Source organism: Ammodytes marinus, assembly GCF_949987685.1.
Source record: "Ammodytes marinus genome assembly, chromosome: 19".
Classification (NCBI taxonomy): domain Eukaryota; kingdom Metazoa; phylum Chordata; class Actinopteri; order Uranoscopiformes; family Ammodytidae; genus Ammodytes; species Ammodytes marinus.
The window spans coordinates 15,689,209-15,701,775 of record NC_137223.1 but is presented as its reverse complement, the minus strand read 5'-3'; positions in this window follow the sequence as shown (position 1 = coordinate 15,701,775).

The window sequence follows — 12,567 nt, the reverse complement described above, 5'->3', positions numbered from 1 at the left end:
ATCCGTGCTTTGGTGTATCATCTTTTCTTTTAATGCATGTTTGTGTGCGGAAGATTGTAAAAATAACAAAACCAGACGTCAACATTGCTGTGTGAGTGTGTGTTACGCACTTGTGTTTCTGCCGGTAAAAAACAGCAGAGATGTGGGCAGTTTACTGTCAGCTAATAAACAGACTAATTACTAGGACACACCGGGAGGGTAAACTGTATGGTTAGATGGCAGATTAGGCGAGGTGAATGGCTGCCAGGAGGAGGGAGAGCTGCATTAGCCCAGCTGCCAAGGATGACAATAACGCATCGTGGTTAGGGATGAGCAGTGCTGAATTAGTAATGGAAGTGAGTCATCCAGTCAGTGACATATTGGCTTTCCAGAGCGCTGGATGCTCTATTATTTATATTTTATCATAAGGAAAAAACAACAGTAAATGTTTATTTTTATCATAAGAGATTTCTTATCACTTCCCAAAATGTTCACAGAGTGTATCATGGTGCAAGCCACAGAGTACGATTGAAACGCAGATTAGTCTGACGCACTAACAGATGTTGAATGATGGGGAGGCAGTTTTTCTAAGTGCTTTGATGGGTTTCCATAATCACAGCTACAGAACAGAGATGAATCTGTGTAAAGGTCATGTCGTTTCCTAAATGTGGGCACAGGTTGAGCAAAGACTGTCACTCACTGCCATGTTTTCATTATGTCATATTTTGTTCACCCCTCTCCGAGGCTTTCCTCTTCCCTTTACACGGAACCCTGTGTAATTAAGCAGCAAACTGAGCCTCCCTGCAGTGTGTGTCAGTGGAAAAGCCCGGTGGTGATGGTTCCAGTGTGCGCGTGTGCATCTGTGTGTTTGTGCGCTTGCCGCGAGGAAGCAGCAGTGGGGGTGCCAGCCTAGTTGCCATAGCAGCCAGAGATGTGCTCTGGACCCCTGCCTGAGGAGTTAACACACACACACACACACACACACACACACACACACACACACACACACACACACACAGAGCTTTTAAATACAATATAGCTAACCCTAAACAGTTAAATGTAGCCGTAATCCATGAGGTTAATCCAGTCGACTGTCCCCTGCCTATAATGGACAGATCAGGTAGGTCAGCACAATTTATCAGATGCACTTGGATTTTTCCACTCTCTGCTGGCGGGGAGTAAAAATGATGTGACAGAAATGTATTCTCTTCTAACAATAGCCAATAAGAGACCACTCTATCCCATATCCGTCATCAGTCTCAAGAGGAAATGTTCAGAAAAAAGCTTTTAGTAGTAGTAAAGGAGGAGCCTGAGGTGTCTATCATGTGGCATTGTGGGTAGCAGAATTGCTGAAGAGCTCAACATGCACTTTGAGAATTAGACAAATAGGCCTGTTTTTCTACTCACAGCAAAGTTAAAAAAAACAGATTGGACCTGTTCAGCTTTATTCTCAATATATGATTGTCTAAACTAAGAAAACAGATCAATACATTGTGTGTTTTACATTTCATATTCTAGCAACTTTCTAACCGAATTATATGGTCTTTATGGCGAAGGATTCCCAACCTTTTACGATAACATTGGGCTAACAGGACTACAACAATTTTATATGCCAATGTATCACTCACAGTGAGGAAAAGCATGTGAAAACACTTTTAAAACTGTATTCTGTGTATTCTGCAGCTCTGGAACTTCAAACAATGGAATATTACTCAAACGTGGTGTTATTTGACATGATTTCAAAACTAAACATTTTGTAACAGACATGTCTTGAAAAGTAAAACCATGAAGTTTAAAAGAACACCCCATTAAGTACACATTGTACTCCAAAACATTATCAAACTTGTAATGGACAATTTACAAAAAAAAAGCATCACAATAGATTTAACAGAAAGAGAAATAAATCTTCCTTTTTCAAACCTGGAGGGCGCCTACAATACCCACAATACCTCTTGGGTGTTTATCACTAGTAGTGGCTCATGTAGCCTTGAGACTCTGTCCTCAGGCAGCGCTGGTGAAAGGGCTACAAAGGGTTAGGGTTACCCAAGATATTTTATTTTAAAACTTGCAGTGACACAGCAGTAGCATATGATGCGTGTCAAACCCCTATTTTTAATTTAAGCCTGCACACTGACCGAATCTTGACACGTCATCCTCGGAGGACGCTTGTCAAGATGCTGCATCGTGTCAGTGTCAAATTTCTTGCTGTCCTATTTCCCAGTGTTGAGTTTTTTATTTAAAGGTCCTGATCGCAATTACTGCTGGTTTGCGACCAGATCATATCCAGATCATTTAACCTGTAAGTAATAGTTTCAGTCACTGCATTAACACCGACATGTAGGATGGTAAATAAAAAATAATAGTGTGGCAATTCTCGTGGTCGACTTGAATGCTTTTAGTATTTTAGTACTTAAAGAGGACCTATGATGCTTTTTGACTTTTATGACCTATAAACGTTGTTATGATGATTCATAGTCATGCTTAACCATACTAAATTATCAAATAATGACTTGCATGCATTTCCACGTATTCCCTGCTGACCGTCTGGGGTGTCTGTGCCGAGCACTAAACACTATTCTAGCCAGTCGAGAAGTCACGTGTTCAAAGCGGTCTACCCTTTGTAACTTCGTGACGTCGCATGTAACTTCGTGAAGTCACCACGCGGATGTTTCCATGTATGGTAATGCTGTCACTTCCCTGTTCGCGTCTGCCCCGCGCCCTTATAGGTCCATGCTCGCGCTTCCCGCCACTGAAAGTGTTCCGGAAGGATGGTAACCAATCACAACGGAGTGGGGTTTGCAGGAGGGGGGGGGGAGGGGAGCGGAGATGGCCGATCACAGGCGGAGGGAGCGGAGATTGCCGAAGCACACACACTCAAGTGTTGACAGGACGTGCTGGATCGCCAAAATAAGAGAAAGAGCTTCCCGAAAATCTACATAGTTTTTTGTGATGTGATTCGTGTCAGGTTGCTCTATAGCAGTGTAAAACAAGAAATTAAGACCAGAAAAGTAGTATAATAGGTCCTCTTTAATGAACTGATAAAATGGAAAGGAAGATGGAGATGGAGGTATCATATTACAGACTGAAATATTGCAACACTGGAGGTTGAGGCGGCCAACTGTTAAATGGCGTTCATTTTTAGAGCAGTTATGACTGAGAATAAAATTAATTTGACAGTGACACTGGGAGCTTTAAGAAAACCCAAGGCTTCGATATTGATATTCATTAGTGCCCCACACACACACACACACACACACACACACACACAGCCAGCACCAGGTGAGTCACTAGTGTAGTCTTCTTTCTTTTCTTCTCATTTCCACAGACTTATTCAACACCTTCATCAACCCATCTCCCTCAGTCTGTCTCCTTTGTACGAACGTTACAGGAGAAACTAGCAGAGAGGTCAAACATGAGCTGAGAGCTAAGAGGCCGACAGTGTTAATATTTTCAGAAGCTCCTTAGTGAGTTTTACTCAAACATGCAGGTGGAGAGAACTGCTAATGAGAAAAGCCTTATGAGTTTGTAATGGTACAAATGAGCGAGCAGATAAAGCTGTCAGTGCAGTTCTGTCTCGGCTATTTACTGTTCTTGCAGTGCAACAACTTAATTATCTGCTACTGCTGTATCTCTGTTCTGGGAAATTATATCATCAATATCATGGATGCATAATCAGTCGAAAGATCCCATGTACGCATGGAATTTGTATGTGGATATCTGAATAAGAGGAATAGAAAGTTAAAGTGGGTATTCACAACTGAGTAATGCACTTCTATAAAGCTTAAAGGGGAATAATCAAATCGATGTAGCAAAGGAAAGGAAATGTCCTAACTCTTAGTTTCTCGTATTGGTCAAGCCTTAAAAATGCTGGATCACACAATGCAACTCAATAGCATCTTTGCATAGATCCTCCTAAATGCCCTTTTTCAGACTTCACAGCTCCAGTTTGTAAAATCATTCATCATTATTTTTTTTTAAATTATTGTTTGGTATAGCTATTACCTATTTATATGACACAGGCAAAACAAATTGAGAGAGAGAGAGGTAATGACATGTAACATAAGTTCCCCGCTGGAATTTAACAGGGGTTCTTGTCTTAAAGAAGCTTATTGAACGTTCGATCAGGGTCAATGGCTATTTTTAGCCTCGGTCTAATAAAAAAATTCTCTCTCTCTCTCTCACACTCCGTCGTTCAACTCAATCAGCTGACCTCAGCCTAACTGACCACATTCGCTATGATCTCCTCGAGCCAATCATCTTGTTGATGTCAGATTGTATAACTGTCTAGCCGCTGTTAGTTGTCATTCCAGTTGTATCATTGTAATGCCTGGCCTACAATACCAATTTTCAATATAATATCTCTTTTATATCAATTTATAGTATATATTGTATCATTATGAACAAGCTGATGCAATATTCTTATGTGAGTGTCAACTGCATGGTGAAATCTTTTGTAATCACTGTCAAAATAGAATTAGCTAGTTGCCTTCAAAATACTACAGTGGCCCTGAGAGCTCACAGCACTGCAACATCAGAAAACACATGCAAGAAGACAAAACACTAGCAAATTAAGAAAACGTCTTCATCAATTTGACAACACATGCACAGCATTTAGAAAAACGCTGCAAATAGCCCAAAACACAACGGAAGTAGGCCGAAACATGACGGAAGTGCTTCTGTAAGTGTTTCCAGAGGACACTTAAAAGTGATGTACACGTCCAGACAGGCTTGTTGTTTATGCAGATTTTGACCATGATTTTGACTCACAGTGCCATTAAGGTTATCTTTCCGTCTACACTAGCCTACGCTGTGTAGCAAATGTTAGCAATCTAAAAGTGTGATTAAAGCCGTTTTACTGGACTGTGGAGGAGACTGTGTGCAGGAAGACTGAGACACCATCTGTCCGAAATGTAAGTAGTCATATTTTTTAAATAATTATGGCCCATTGTTAGTTGAATGTCTGTGATGTCCTTTATCGTATCCCTCCTATAATAACCAACGCTGACTGAAATGAGAGAATGCCGCTGGGTTTAGTTAGCGTTAGCGTCCTCTAGCTTAACCGTTAGCTTTAGGCTATCCGTTTGAGCTGTGGAGTCTTTGGCAACAATGACTGTTTGTTGTCGCCTGCGGCTCGTTTTTGTGAACTCACATTAGACCTGCAATGAAAAACAAATGGTGAAACTGACTGTTGTGTTGGAAACTGTAAAGAGTATTATTTTTAATAGCTTCAGGCTGCTACCTGCTAGCTGTCTGACTGTAAGCAGTAGTGGTACAAGCAGCAGTATATATCTCCAGTGTAATAATGTGTATACAGACAAGAATACTGTAAGTTGCCTCTGCTGGTGTTTGTTTCCTGTCCAAACAGCACAGTATCACTCAGAACTAGTTGCTTATTGAGCCAGGGCTATACTGAATTTATTAGTAGCCTATCTTATTTTATAATGGAAGAAAACACTAATCTCCTCAGTTTGTAGATTTGCCATAACTACAGATGTACATGTCAGCTACTTGATGTTACATTGAATGTGCCATGTTTTACAGATACGAGTGACCTGAGGGAGTCTGTGTTTGATGAAGTGTCCATTGACCCACCCGGACCTTCACACAGCTATCTGTTCCATCAGAGGAGGACGTTTTCACTGGGTGGGACAGGTGGTCTTATTCAGAGATACCAGCAATAGTATATCCTCGGCACAGCATCTCGGGCCTAAAGCTTGGGCTTGGCTTCTCTATATGCTATATGTAGGCCTACATGTAACATCAGCATCGCTTCACAACCAAAGCTTTTTCACTCCACTGGGCTGTAGTGGTCATTCCTCCGTTGAACCTGTATAGACAAACGTAAAACAGGGTGTATGTTACCAGTTTAGAGAGTTTATGCATAAATACTTAGTTCATATTCTGTTATTGACTGACATATTTAAACTGTATTTACCGTGAAAACGTCCTACTCTGATGGAACAGATAGCTGTGTGAAGATCCGGGTGGGTCAACGGACACTTCATCAAACACAGGCTCCCTCAGGTCACTCACATCTGTAAAACATGTAACATTCAATGTAACATCATGTAGCTGACATGTACATCTGTAGTTATGGCAAAGCTACAAACTGAGGAGATTAGTGTTGTAAAGGGCCGTTGGTTAGTTGCTACAGCTGTTCACGCGAGCGGCCAGTGTTAACGTATGGTCATGCTTTCGGTGCATGCACACCTGAAGTCTCCTCTCGTGCATCTAATTAGAGAGCGAGCGGGTGATGTAGTTGCCGAGGGGACAGTGTGACAGCGGACTTCTGCGCGGACGGCCTGAGAGAGTTGGCCGTTGTGAACCACCAATGTTTATTCTGCATTCTTTCATTAAACCCCATTTGGACTATACATCCTCTGTGCATTTTTACCAGATGCACCACAGCGGCTTCTAAGCTATTTCTTACCAGAATATAATCTCTCTCCACAACAATTAGTGTTTTCTTCCATTATAAAATAAGATAGGCTACTAATAATTTCAGTATAGCCCTGGCTCAATAAGCAACTAGTTCTGATGATACTGTGCTGTTTGGACAGGAAACAAACACCAGCAGGGGTAACTTACAGTATTCTTGTCTGTATACACATTACACTGGAGAGATATACTGCTGCTTGTACCACTACTGCTTACAGTCAGACAGCTAGCAGGTAGCAGCCTGAAGCTATTAAAAAAAAAACTCTTTACAGTTTCCAACACACCAGTCAGTTTCACCATTTGTTTTTCACACAGGGACCTTTATTGCAGGTCTAATGTGAGTTCACAAAAACGAGCCGCAGGCGACAACAAACAGTAGACTCCACAGCTCAAACGGTTAGCCTAAAGCTAACGGTTAAGCTAGCGGACGCTAACGCTAACTAAACCCAGCGGCATTCTCTCATTTCAGTCAGTGTTGGTTATTATAGGAGGGATACGATAAAGGACATCACAGACATTCAACTAACAATGGGCCATAATTATTTTAAAAATATGACTACTTACATTTCGGACAGATGGTGTCTCAGTCTTCCTGCACACAGTCTCCTTCACAGTCCAGTAAAACGGCTTTAATCACACTTTTAGATTGCCAACATTTGCTACACAGCGTAGGCTAGTGTAGACGGAAAGATAACCTTAATAGCACTGTGAGTCAAAATCATGGTCAAAATCTGCATAAACAACAAGCCTGTCTGGACGTGTGCATCACTTTTAAGTGTCCTCTGGAAACACTTACAGAAGCACTTCCGTCGTGTTTTCGAAGCACTTCCGTTGTGTTTCGGGCTATTTGCAGCGTTTTTCTAAATGCTGTGCATGTGTTGTCAAATTGATGAAGATGTTTTCTTAATTTGCTGGCGTTTTGTCTTCTTGCATGTGTTTTCTGATGTTGCAGTGCCGTGAGCTCTCAGGGCCACCGTAAATTACAGATGTTTATCATGATATCACAGCATTACATTTAATTCCAATTCAAAATGTGAAGAATAAATTCCATCAGTTCAATGAGAGACCTTGCAGTATAAAATGTTTATGCTTAAGAGAAATGTAGAGGTGAAATGTATTTTATGTCTCCTAGAAATAGTTTGAGTAAGCACATTTCAGTGTTAATCAGACTTCAGTAGAATTATTAAATGAGTAAAGGGGGAAATAGATTTGAATGGATTAGATGTTTAAGTGTTTACAGGTCATGTAAAACGGAGAACAGGAGGAGCAAAGAGACAGACAGTATGTAAGAGAAACCCGTGGGAAATAAGAACATTCTGGAGGTTTGTGGACGGATGCATCCACGGTAATGAGAGCGAGTGAGTGTGGGTGGGAGGATTGACAGAGAGGTCACGCGAGTAGCTGTGTTTGTGTGTTTTTGTGCACTGTGTGCTTATTTGTGGCCTCAACATGGGGCTCATCTTAATCCTCAGAAAACTAAAAGCTTTTTCACAAAACACACTGTCATCTTTTCTTCATTACACACGGTGTATGTGAGTGTGCAGCCCACTGGACACTGTTGCGTGCAGCGCAATGACACAAACAAAACAGCTCACAGCTGATGTTCCAAGTAGCTCCGGGAAGATGTTTGGTCTCTGTCCTCATTAATAAACTAAAGTGCATATGCATGAATGAGCTAATCTGAGAGTGTGAGTGCCCGTGTGTGAAAGATATAGTTAAAAATAAAAATTCATTACGCATTCATTTGGATATGTACAGTATGTGTGTGCGCAACTGTGAGTAAATGCACTGCATCCCGGCCTTTTATGTTAAACTGTGCATGTGCATGTCCATCTGCGACTCCTGTGAGTGTGTGTGTGTGTGTATGTGTGTGTTAAAAGTTTAAACACCCCCTCCTGTGTTTCCTGTCTCTGTAGGCATCATCTGCCTACTCAACCAATCGAGAGGATGTATCCCACATCTCTCTTAACGAGCCAATTCAATTAGTGCTGCTGAAAAGAACGACCTAAGGGCCCCCCTCTTTATCATCTTCACATCTTCAGCCTCCTTGCTTTGCTTTTTGGTCTATGGTTTTCTCTTGTTTTCCCTGTCTCTTTATGTCCGTCCTCCCTTAATCACTACATTTTCATTTATTCACTTGTTTACCTGTCTCACCAGATCTTCCTCTCCTTTCCTCTCCAGCTATCCCTGATGTCCCTGATCCATTCCTCCTTTGACCAGCCTAATTGGGCTTGTCGGTCATCTATCATGTTAAAGAACTGTATTATTATAGATTGGTAATGGGAGATACAAACAAAACCATCGGTCTTACAAAGTGCCCTATATGTGATTCAAGTAAAAGCAGACGCTTGTTCTGAACAAGAGAATATCAATATCATCCAAAATCGCAGTACCCCTTTCAGAGCTTTTTAGAATATTGCAGCTCAGTGTTTTGGTTGACCAACAGCAGACAAAAAAAGTTAGCGGCTAGCTAGAGAACATAGTGGAGCATTCAACAGTGTGCTGGATATTCCTCTCATATGTGTGTGTGTCTGGTTCAAATCATCCACCAACCGTAATCAGATTCCGATTCAAATGTTGCTAGACCCTGATTGGTGCATAGAAGTTCATGAAATCTCATTGTTATAAGCCCCGCCTTCTTCAAGCTAGTAAACTTGTGTTTATATTGCAAATAATGTAAATGTTACTTGGTACACAATGAATTTCGGGGGTCTAAGGACAGAGAGCTTTGTATACTGTCCAGATTGTAAACTGACTTGACTTGAATTGGCACCGTGCTGTTGTTCAAGATGATCTTTAATATTATCCCAAAACCGGGGTGGAGGGATGGAATACATAAAGGTCACATATTATGCTAAATGCACTTTTTAAATGTGTTCCAACATATCCATGGGTCCACAGTGTGTCTAGAGACTGCCAAAATATTTAAAAAAATAACACTCTCCTTTTCTCACAATCCCCCTTTCTGAAACCCCCACCCCTCCCCCACCCAATATACTCCAGTCAGAATTTTCCCCTTTTCTGACCTCACAAACTGGAAAGCCAGAAGCTTCCACTGTGCAGCCCACACCCCTATTTCTTATTGGTCCACGGCCCTGACAGACAGAGGGCGAGGCGTATCTGGCTTCGCTTCCGGACAGGGGGCGGGGGCAGCGCAAAGATTGTATATTTACGAGGGGAGCTGCAGCTCTTTTTAAAAAATAGGCCATTGTGAGATTAGCTGAACATCAGCATAGTACAATAAATTATCTGAAAGTTTTTTTCAGCAAACAATTGAAGAAAAACGTATTAGTGACCACTAAGACCATATAATATGGTGTATAATAGTACCGAAAAGTGTATAATATGGGAGCTTTAATAGTATTCCCTGTTGATGGCAGTGGATAGAGCATTCTACCCAGTGGATGTTCAGTCGGGTTGAGATATGGTGAGAGAGATGGTCATACCGATATCAAACCATTCAGTCCATCTCCTTCTCCTTCAATGCGTCATCCGTCTATACAATAAACACATTAAGTAAAGTATAAAGTGTTCATGTCGGGAGACCTTTGATCTGGAACTATCAGACTGAAATGATGCCTAGCGTTTAGCAGCAACCGAGCTAAAAGCTTTTATAATCACAGAGATAAGAGCAAGATTTATTTCACTCAACAGGTGTGGAACAAGTCTGCAAATAACAAACTCTCGCAGAGAATCTCAGAACAAACAATTCATCACATGCTGAAGCAGATGGACCATAAGACCGCGCCTGACAGCTAAGAATAACATAATGAGACAACAACAATCGCATGATCGTCACAGTCAGATGACTGAAGGTTCACAAGCACTGATGAATCCCGGTGTCTGTTCCAACATTTTGATAGTGGGTTGAGAATTTGACATAACATACATGTTTGACTCCCCCCTGCTTTATGTGAACAGTACAAGCTGGTGATACAATGGTATGTGGGACTCTGACGATTGATGTTGATCAGATGAAGTAACATGACTGTGAGGTAGGGCTGGGCGATTTGACCTTTCACGGCTGATTAAGAGTAAAAAAAGAGGGGCTTGGACAGGGCCTACATCAAATTGATCGACACATGCAAGTTTAAGTTGATTACCAGGTCTGAATATCGGTTTCGATCAGTTGCCCAGCCCTACCGTGACGTTAGTGTCCTTGAGCAGTTACAGTACATGTCAACAGAACAGAACACTGGAAAACAATATGGAGAATTGGAGATAATCTTTGAAACATCTGCTCTAGAATCCGCAGAAACTGAACAATGCTTTCCACTCAGCTACGATCAAGGACAAGCAGGATATTGTACTTGGCTTTTTGTAAAGTAGCTCTCAGATCATGATGACGAACAATAATGACAAACTACTTCTAGAAAATTGTCAAACAATATGCCGGTAAATTTGTATCCTACATGGAAGACAATATCCGAGGTTTTTCTTACGGCCATTATTTAAGTGGAAAGAAACAACACATCATCTTATTTTGTCAACAAGTATCACATTCTGCTGCACCAGATCGGAAAATAGCCATTATATACTGTATATTTAAACAGGCACATCTAAAAGCCTACAGGGGGACTACCAGAGGCTGTGATGCTACTTAAACCCAACTGGACGAAAGTGTTTTCAACCAAGATAACAAGATGATTCAGGCGCTGTATGATTCATTCATTCGTTACTCTGTCATGTCAACAAGGCTCATGTGATGTCAACATATTGTCTCACATCCTCTGCCTCTACAACATTTCATAATCTTCATACGTAATCTTGGATAACATTAAATAAAATAAAAATAATAGGAAATTGAAAATTGCTGTTTTTAAAAAGGTAAAGAAAATGAGAAAGCAATTGCTTTTTGTTATGCTGTGCAAGAGACTTAAAAGAGATTTTAGGGTTTTTCACCATCATATTGCCCAGAATGAGAATTTGGGATGCGAATGATCTCTGTCCTAAGTATAAGGTCAATACAATTTGCTCAGAGTGAGAAGATAATGTAATAATAATGAAATATAAATGATCAATATGTGAAATAATTGTGAAGCTGACACCAAGGTTGTCTTCAAGCTGGGAGATTTAGAGGATGAGAATGGATTGAATTTGTCTCAATTAGACAAACTGTGTGTGTGTGTGTGTGTGTGTGTGTGTGACAGAGAGAGAGAGAGAGAGAGAGAGAGAGAGAGAGAGAGAAATACATCAGCGATATCTCCAGCTGTCTGCCATAATTGGCTCACTTGGGACACACACACACACACACAGCAATACCCATAAGTGCCTCTAAATGTTAACAGAGATGTCCTTAGGCAACCATTATCTTTATGCGACAAGCATTTTACAAATACACACACACAAAGAGTGTATAAGGTATATAAGTATATAAGGCTTTGTTTGCGCAATGTTCATTTAGCATCATTAGTTCCCACAGCTACAACATTATCTAAAGGGGAAAATATAATAAAAAGTGAATTCCAAGTGTTTACAGTGGGATGCAATCTAGATACAACAGACTTTGCACTTTAATCCATACCAGAGGCCAGAGGGAACACATGTGTAACAATACAAGCCATATATGGGGAACATTCATAAACAGACAAACATACAGTGCATAAAGTTAGCTATAAGACGACACAATTACTTAATTTTTTTAGTAACCCAAACTTTGATCTTAACCAAATTATTACTTTCCTTTGCCTTGCTTTCATAAATCATTCATACTTTATACCCATGTGGTTGAGTACATTTACTGTACTAAGAGATTCTCTCCATGCTCCATAGCTACTAAGTGATGTTTTGGGTTGGGGTTCATCTATTTGGGTGAATGGCTAAAAAAACATATATTATTCTACAAGAAAAAAAAGCATCTTGCATGAGTTTGTATATATTTTCAATTTTTCATTGATCAAATTTGAAGACCGCCCAGTCGTAACACATGGATTTACAGTTTATGGTATTGTGATCTAAATGGAAGAAAAATTAAAAGGACATGTAATGGAATGGCATGCTAACATACAGTAAATGCACACAAACACACTAAGTCTAGCCTTGTGCCTTCTCCCATTATGCCCAGCATGCTCTCTCAGTCTACATCACACACACACACAACTCCATTTCAACTGGTAAAATAATGCATATTTGATCTGAAGTCATAAAGTT